Below are 9564 nucleotides of genomic sequence, written 5' to 3'. Positions count from 1 at the left end.
TATTCTTAAGGTACGACAATAAATAACCTCCTGTATCATCACTCTCTGTTAAGTCTTGTTTTATGTGACAGATATTTGTAATGCCATCTCTGTCTAATCGTACAAAATAAATAGAGACGGGATGACAGATGTGTCAAAAAGTAACTTAGAGAGAGGTGGAATAGACCTTGAAGAGCATATAATTGACGCGCCATTTTCTATGTCGCTGTCACATTTATTAATTTATTTATAAAACTGCAATGCGCCGAATAAATCTACTTTCTACTGTCCAAACAGAATTCGGATTGGCAAATGTAAACTTCGTTTTTATTTCAGCATTAAAAAGAAAGATAACATTCTGAACTGGACCTGTATTTTAATTTGCCTTAACCTGCTTTTATTTATTTTGTAAAAACCTCTTACAAAATAAATAAAAGCAGGTTAAGTAACAATGAGGTAATGTTGACATTGCTTCATAACAAACAGCTGCTGATCTTTAAAAAGCGTTTTTAGTTACGAGACAGGTCTAGATTGTTCGCCTTTTTTGCATTGACAGTCTCTACACACCTTAAGTCGAAAGATGTTAATACATCTGGCTAATAAACCAGATATACCGTAAACTGCTTCAACTTTGCCCTCTGGCCCCCAACATTGCCTGATTCGATTTAGAGTCGATAACTTAGCACCCTTTAGGTTTTAAAACTTTTATCCCCCCGTAATAATAATTCCCGTGTAGATAAAAGTTTAAAACCTATAAGAGTGCTAAGTTATCGACTAAATCAACTCAGGCAATGTTGGGGCCAGAGGGCAAAGTTGAAGCAGTTTACGGTAGGCTGCCGCTGTTTAACCTCATTTTCACCGCTTATTTCTTTCACACGGTATAGATAATTCTACACTATCTTCTTTCTTCTACATGCATTATATTACTGTCACTTCAACCGGTCACTGTCATCACCTTCGAGCCGCGGGCTTTATTGATAAGGAGGAGTTTATGGTTTTCGTTTATTTACGCGGACCTGTATTGAAATGGATGGAAGTCGTAAATATCTAAATTCTGTCGGGCGGCGCCTGTGTTAAATTACTCAGAATCGTACAGTTCACTGTTTTCTCTTCTGTATTTAAAACGTGACTACCGCGTAGCAACATGCGAGATTGACTCATCATCAGCTGGAAGACGTCCACTGCTGGCCAAAGGCCTCCCCTTAGAACCACAATGAACGACAACCGCCACTTGCATCCACCGGTTTCCCGCCACTCTCACGATGTCGTCAGTCCACCTGGTGGGAGGCCTGCCAACGCTTCGTCTTCCGGTTCGTGGTCGCCACTCGAGGACTTTTCTCCCCCAACGGTTATCTGTTCTTCGAGCGATGTGGCCTGCCCATTGCCACTTCAATTTGCATATTTTTCCAGCTATGTCAGCGAGATCGGTCTATGTATGCGAGATTGACTAGTTAAACCTATTTAGCCTACCTACCTATTTACCTCCCTCCATACCTATCACCGGGGAATCGGCTTCAGCCTTTCAAAAAACGCTTTATGTGATTTTATATAAGGAACTAACTAACATGCGGTGCACCTGATGGGAAGCAATCACCGCCGCCCATGGACACCTGCCAACACTAAGGGTATCATTGCCGGCCCTTTGAGAGACTAATAGACTCGTTTTTTAAAGATCCCTAAGTTGTACCGCTCCGGAAACACTGTCCCAGGAAGCTAGTTCCATATTTTAGTCGACCTAATAAGAGCGAAGAAGACGTTGATATACGTCGTTTCGCGTCAGCTGAACCGATGTCTTTGTCGCTCTTGTTGCTGGGCAAAAAGCGTTTTTGATCGCATAATCGATTTCACGTCTTTAGGCAAAAGGCGGCCAAAGTTTGCAAAAAATATGTTGTACACGACTTTATTCACATAACATTAAGGCCGTGTATACTTATTTTTCAATGCATTCAAGCAATTCAATGGTGCGTGTGAAGTTCCCAATCCGCACTGGGCCCGCGTGGGAACTATGGCCCAAGCCCTCTTGTTCTGAGGCCTGTGCCCAGCAGTGGGACATATATAGGCTGAGATGATGATGATGATGATGATGATACATATTTTTGCAATCTTTGCCCTTGACTGTACCTATCCTCCTGGGTCCTCGCGTACTTTATAAAGAACTAATTAACACTAAGAATAACGGCCGAATGTACTTTATAAAGTACAAATTGTTCATTGAATAAAGAATTGTAAGAATTTTGAAATAATATCCAAAATAACAAAGCAGGTCAACCACGTCTAGGTCTTAAAGCACTAAGTTTGTTTAAAAACGTCAGGATCCAGGAGGCTATAGTAGAGAGCCTCTTAGCAAACTTAGCTTTGACATTTTTTTTATAAAATAATTGTGGCTGTACCGTACAGGGGTATATAATAAACTAAGAGGTGGAATATGGTTATTATGCTTGTGACATAAATAAATAAATTTAAATGAACTAAAATCATTTCCTTGCTCACCCGCGACCTTACGATGCTAAGCTTATGCAAAATATGCGTGTTCATGCAGTTCCTCCACCTCCACACTGTAAGAACACACACAAATCACACAAACCCATCTATCACCACCACCACACTACACTGACGCGTTTCGAACTCAACCAGAGCTCATCTTCAGAGTGACACAACCGTACACCATGCTACCATGCATGCTATGTCTAACAACTGTAGTGTGGTGGTGGTGATAGATGGGTTTGTGTGATTTGTGTGTGTTCTTACAGTGTGGAGGTGGAGGAACTGCATGAACACGCATATTTTGCATAAGCTTAGCTATCGTAAGGTCGCGGGTGAGCAAGGAAATTATTTTAGTTCATTGATATGGACCTCCGCAAAGTAACGCCTGATTCAATAAATTATTTAAATAAATTTACTTTCGTCGGAAATCTGTCAAACTAGGTTTATCCATTGAAATACAGGACCGTGGTTGAACCTTATGTTTAATTTATTTTTCTAGATGTTAAGATGAATTTTGAAAATCGGTTAAAAATTGTTAAAATAAAAGTTATTGTTAATGAAATATGCAATACATTGTTCAAACAAATTTAGAGTAAATTGCTGCGCTGTATAGATGTTGAGTCTAAAAGAAATGGCTGTAAAATTTAGCAGTAAATTGCAATTTGAACCACAATTAGTGAGTATTAAGGTTTAATTGAGGGCATTACGCCTTATTTAAAAGTTAATATTATAGTGTATGTAAAAAACGTGCTGTTTATAGTAGCTTTTTTATTCATAAAATTTTAAATAAATGTAAAAATTAAAAAAATGTATTGCAATTATTGTATTAACTTAGGCCGACTGCACGATATAGCTATTTAATTATTACGTGAAAACCAATTTAATTGTAATTCTAGATCGTATTGAACTGTTGCATAATGATGCAAAATGTTTTATTAAATGTATTAATAATACATTTCGTGCTATTAACTGTATTTTTTATTTTCCCTGGAAATTTTCCGAGTACCTAAACTTCTTACTATCACTATTTACTACTAACGCAAAAAGAGAGGTGTTATACCTTTTTTAACGACTGAATCTTATCACATTTTTCTGTCGTGTTGTGTCGTGCGTGACGCATCAGAACGGTATCGGTAACCCTCGACACAAAAAGAGGGGTGTTTGACCGCTATGTATGTCTGTGTGTCTGTCTGTGAACTGTAGCTCTTAACACGGGTGGACCGATTTGAATGCGTTTTGTTTTTAATTGAAAGCAGGTTTTCTAGCGATGGTTCTTAGATATGTTTTATCAAAATCGGTTCCGCCGTTTTTGAGATATTGAACTTTGACGTGACGGGGGTTTCCAATTTTTTGTTGGTTAGGTTATAATATGTTATATGTGGCGTTATCTGGGAAAAGGTACCTTGTTGTCGGTATTGAGTTATTGATATCCCCATAATCTACATACATACATTTAGCTATCGACCCATGTAAGAAACATGCATGTAGGTTTAATAGATATTTAAAAAAAATTGTTGAACCTCAAAAGCTAGAAAAGGTGATTATGAGAAAATTGAATTCAAACTTATACACCCAATAAAAGTATGTTGTTGTTGGAAGTTACATAGATAACATGCTATTTGAGGAGTACATTGTTACAGGCTTTCAGGTTTCAAAGAACAATTTTGTACTTGGACAACTGTTTTCTTATAGTTTACCTTTCCAAAGTGCATAAAGTAAAAAATAAAGGTTGATGGATTTTTTTACTTAATTTTCTATTTATAGTATATTTCCATTGGATTTTATCGAAGGAAAAAATATTATGCGTAATTGGACACTAAATAAGAACTACTCCGTGTTGAATTACCGTTGTTTATTATATAAAAAAAATGCTTTAACAAAAATTAGCTTTGTGTTTCGGCGTGGAGAGTAAGACAGCCGGTGAAATTACTGGCACTTGAGGTATCCCATCTTAGGCCTCTAGGTTGGCAACGCATCTGCAATCCCCCTGGTGTTGCAGGTGTCTATGGGCGGTGGTAACTCTTACCATCAGGTGACCCACTTGCTCGTTTTCCATTCAGTCGAAAAAAAAAAAGAAATTGGCGTAAATCGTCAATAAGGGCCTTATCACACTAGCGATTTGCGGGAGAGTTGAAAGCGAGGCAAGCGTGCAGTGAATTCGCTGCGAGCGTATGACGATTTCGCCGCAAGCGCGCAACGACATCGCCGCGAGTTCGCTGCTTTAGTGCCAAAAACGCCATATTGTAGACTTTCGCTAATAATAATAATAGGGCGTCTTCGGCGCTAACGCAGCGAACTCGCAGCGACATCGTTGCGCGCTCGCGGCGATATTGTTGCGTGGTCGCGCTGAAATCGTTACGCGCTCGAAGCGAACTCGCTGCGCGCTCGCCTCGCTTTCAACTCGCCCGCAAATCGCTAGTGTGATAAGGCCCTAACTGGCTACCGCCTAATGGTGGCTAGTAATTGATGATTTACCTTACTCTAATTAAACGCATTTTATGATGATTCTGACTGACGTTTTTTACGCGGCGACGAGCACCGCACTGGGCCCGCGTGGGAACTACTGCCCAAGCTCTCTCATTCTGAGAGGAGCCCTGTGCCCAGCGGTGGGACGTATAGGCTGGGATGATAATGATGATGATGACGCGCCGACAAAGTACCTACCGACGTCCGACACGTCTTCCAAACCGATACCGAGCGCACAGAAAGCATTCAAGAGAGGCACCGACAATAAGGTACCTTTCTTACTAAACTTTAAGGGATGTTTTAACTCATAAAAAATCGATTTAAAAGCTTGTGTCTTTGTCAAATTAAAATTTAGACCCTGCTTATTAATATAGAGTAAAAAAAGAAAAAATGTTTTTTTTCGACATTTTACTTTTAACGCGATTATCTCGGAAACTAGAACCGACAACAAGGTACCTTTTCCCAGATAACGCCACGTATGGTTGCGTTCACATTTATCTGATGCAGTGTGTTGTGTTGTGTCGCATCACAAGGTATAGAGAGAATGAGAGCATCACAACACAACACAACAGATAAATGTGAATGCGGCTAAAGCCCGGTTTAGATTTCTCTGTCGTGATGTGTCGTGACGCATCAGAATGGTATTAGTTTCATACATTTTATATGGTTGCGTTCACATTTATCTGATGCAGTGTGTTGTGACGGCTTGTGTTGTGTCGCATCACAAGCATATAAATAGAAATCATTTATTCGTGACAAAGTAGCGAAGCATAATAAAAAGATATTAAAAAAATTAAGAAATTTGTATGTCACGAAATGGTCCCAAATCAGCAAAAATTGTAGAGAGAGAGAGAGAGAGAGAGAGAGAGAGAGAGAGAGAAGAGAGAGAGAGAGAGAGAAGTGAGATCATCACGACACAACACGACAGATTTTGGACTTCTTTTTTTTTATTTGACTGGATTGCAAACGAGCAAGTGTGTCTCTTGATGGTAAGAGATCACCACCGCCCATAAACATCTGCAACACCAGGGGTATTGCAGATGCGTTGCCAACCTAGAGGCCTAAGATGGGATACCTCAAGTGCCAGGTATTTCACCGGCTGTCTTACTCTCCACGCCGAAACACAACAGTACAAGCACTGCTGCTTCACGTCAGAATTAGCGAGCAAGATGGTGGTAGCAATCCGGGCGGAGGTACCTACATGAATTTTCTGGCAGAAATCTAAATCAACCAATCAGAAGCACCTCAAGCTGCGGCCTCTGCGGGAACTGCGGGAAGGGAGGGGTATTCTGATGAAAAAAATCCGTTGTTGATTCACAATATGACAGTTTTTTTCCTATCTTACTAGTGCGTTCACATCGTTTAAATTGCAACTTTAATCCACACGGAATAAAGGCGTGAATGAGATAAAGCTTGAGAAGAGCAATTGCAGCGACTGCCGTTACGGAGCATGCGCGTGCCACCGCTACCTCTCGCGTGACGTGTGGTCCAAGTTGTAAACTTTACACGGTTTTAACCCAACAGAATCATCGGATAATATTACGTCGATTAACATTGAGACAGTAAGTCCTTACAACATCAGTAAACAAAATTCAATACATATTATTGATGATCCATAGCCACAAGCAATAAATGCTGTTAGCATTCAAATTCAAATACCTGCTCAGTTAACTCAGTGGACGTGGAACGGTATTTTTCCACTTTTAGAATTATTTTCAATGATTGAAAGCACAGTTTTAGTACTGAACATTCAGAACAGCATCTTGTTAAAAATTTAAATATTTATTTGTCAGTGTCGATATTTAGTTTTTTTAAATGAATAAAAAGTAAAAAAATCTTAATTCAATGTTGCATACATTAACAGTTTTCATGCATATTCCTAGCATATTATCATGCATATTTGAAGCTTTTTATGTTGCATATAATCCGGTATTATATAAAATTACCCGGAAAGCCCATTTGACAAGTCAGCTGCACATGGAACACATTAAGATTTTTTTGTAAATTACTACAAACCCGGTGGTATTTAGAACGAGAAGAAAACAAAACCTTATTTGAGTTTTTTTATTAAGGTTACGAGCTAAATAATTGCTCGCTACAAATACAGTCTTAAATTTCAAAAACTAGTAGCCAGCACTTTATTGTCATTTACGTAGTTAACAGTTTTATATTTTTTTGTCTCAAATTACGCCCACATCGTGCTTTATTGACCTTCATCGAATACTGCTATCTCACTCACTCTTTACTTTACTGCAATGTACAGTCGAACCATTTGATTCCTGACCCACCGTAGAACGTTGTCACAGTAAGAAGAAGAAGAAGAAGATTGATTTATTTGCCAACATGAACAATACAGGATAGGCACACAGAATACAAATAGACAATAAACTAATAAAAAATGCGTTTGCCAGTCCCTTGCACTGTGTGGCAAAAGGAACAGGCTCAGCTTATGCTGCGCTTGCTCAGAAGCTGCCAGCGCTGGTTTTCAGCCTGCCCCCAGCCTGCTGCAGTAAGTGTTTTAATAAAAAATTCCCCTGCCTTGTCAAGCAATGTGATTTCACTACGACTTTTTACTACGAAAAGGTTCCACAGTGGGTCACGATTCAGTTAGTTCGAGTGTACATGTTCCGTACGATGAGATTTTTTAATAGTTATGTTTTTTGGCATTAATTGTACCCCCTCGTCCTATATTTAAAACAATTCACCACAATTTCTTATAGGTTTTTTGTAATCTACAGATGAAGGGCCCACGGAAAGAACATTATTATTATTATTATTTAGAAGCCTGTAGATGTGTCCCACTGCTGGGCAAAGGCCTCCCCCCATGTCCTCCACTCTACCTTTCTTGGGCGATCTCTGACCAGCTGCGAAGAAAGGCGTCCAAGATCGTCCCGCCATCGACGCCTGGGTCTGCCACGCCGCCGAAGTCCATTTTGTGGTATCCAGTCTGTGGCTATTTTAGCCCACCTATTGGGTTCCATACGGCTGACGTGGCCTGCCCAGTCCCATTCAGCCTGGCAGTCTTGACACCCACATCAGCAATGCGTGTTTTGGAGCGCAATATAGTGTTCCGGATCCGGTCAACCCGTTTCACTCCCAACATACTGCGCTCCATTGCTCTCTGGCAACCTTCAATTTAGTCTTCTGTAACTCAGTAAGTGACCATGTTTGAGCACCGTAAGTTAGGACAGGCAGTATACACATGTCGACGAGCCTCCGCTTTAAGGCTAGCGGAAGATCACCCTTCATGTGTTCTTTCATAGACCAAGAACATGTCGTCATCTTTTTTTTAATGGTTAACATAGTAATAGTTCGTGATGACTAACTTTCAAACCGTCATCTTTTTTTAATGGTTAACATAGTAATAGTTCGTGATGACTAACTTTCAAACCGCAATAACTCAAAAATTTGCTTTGGTGACTAGACATTATCTTTCCGTGAACCGTTCATGTAGATTTTTTTTGGATATTTTAAACCCCATAGTTCTCAAGACAAAGTAGGAGTATCGTCAATTTTGAAGTTATTTATTTAAGTAACTTCAAAAAAAGAACATGTCGTCATCTTTTTTTTAATGGTTAACATAGTAATAGTTCGTGATGACTAACTTTCAAACCGCAATAACTCAAAAATTTGCTTTGGTGAATAGACATTATCTTTCCGTGAACCGTTCATGTAGATTTTTTTTTCGATATTTTAAACTCCGTAGTGCTCAAGACAAAGTAGGGAGTATCGTCAATTTTGAAGTTATTTATTTAAGTAACTTCAAATATGTTCATTTTAAAATAACAGTTCGATTTTTTTTTTCTAATTTATCCCCAAAATTTTGAAACATTATTTACGTTACACGTTTGTCTTTAGGTTACCGACTAACATATGTATGACTATTTTTAACTGTTTTAACTCAATCAGTTGAGTATTTTTATAGCAAATTGGCTGTGACAGACGGACAGACAGACACGCGAGTGATCCTATTAAGGTGTACTTTTCCTTATGAGGTACAGATGCGTAATAAACTTGAAAGACTGATTGTGTGCTGCATCGACATATGGCTATTTCTCAAAAAGTGGTCCATTTTTCAATTTTTCACTTGTCCAAATATCCTGACGCTATTTCACCACAAAAAATAAGAAGTATTATTTTTAAATATGTACAAAACCTTGTGGTAAAAGTGATTTAGATTTTAAGTTTGACAAAAAACAATTTTAATAAAAACATTAAAATTGAATAATAAGCATTTAACGTGATAAATATTATACAAGTACTGACAGAAATTAATTTCTTGTGCTATGTCTATTGATTTATTAGTGTGCTAATTATGATCTTTTTCTCTTGCATATTCAAATCATAAGCATCACTCTCTTGATATCTGTACTGCAAGCGCTACCTTATTTTGTGCAGTTTGTTTCGTTGCCTCAGGCGCTGAAATTAGAATTGCGTTAATTTGGCACACTTTCAGTAGGTAAATACAGTTTAAAAAACGTTAAAACGTGTAAATACCAGAGTTTGTACTTTTTAATCTTTAATCATAATTGTTTATTATCTCTTTATCGCCTATGACTTAAACGCGACGTTTTCGTTTTATTCGCAGGCACGCGAGTAGCTCGACTAGCTCGCTCGCTGTCTGTCCCTTCCCTA

Source organism: Choristoneura fumiferana, chromosome 6 (genome assembly GCF_025370935.1).
Source record: "Choristoneura fumiferana chromosome 6, NRCan_CFum_1, whole genome shotgun sequence".
Taxonomy (NCBI): Eukaryota; Metazoa; Arthropoda; class Insecta; order Lepidoptera; family Tortricidae; genus Choristoneura; species Choristoneura fumiferana.
Note: the sequence above shows the minus strand (reverse complement) of the source record.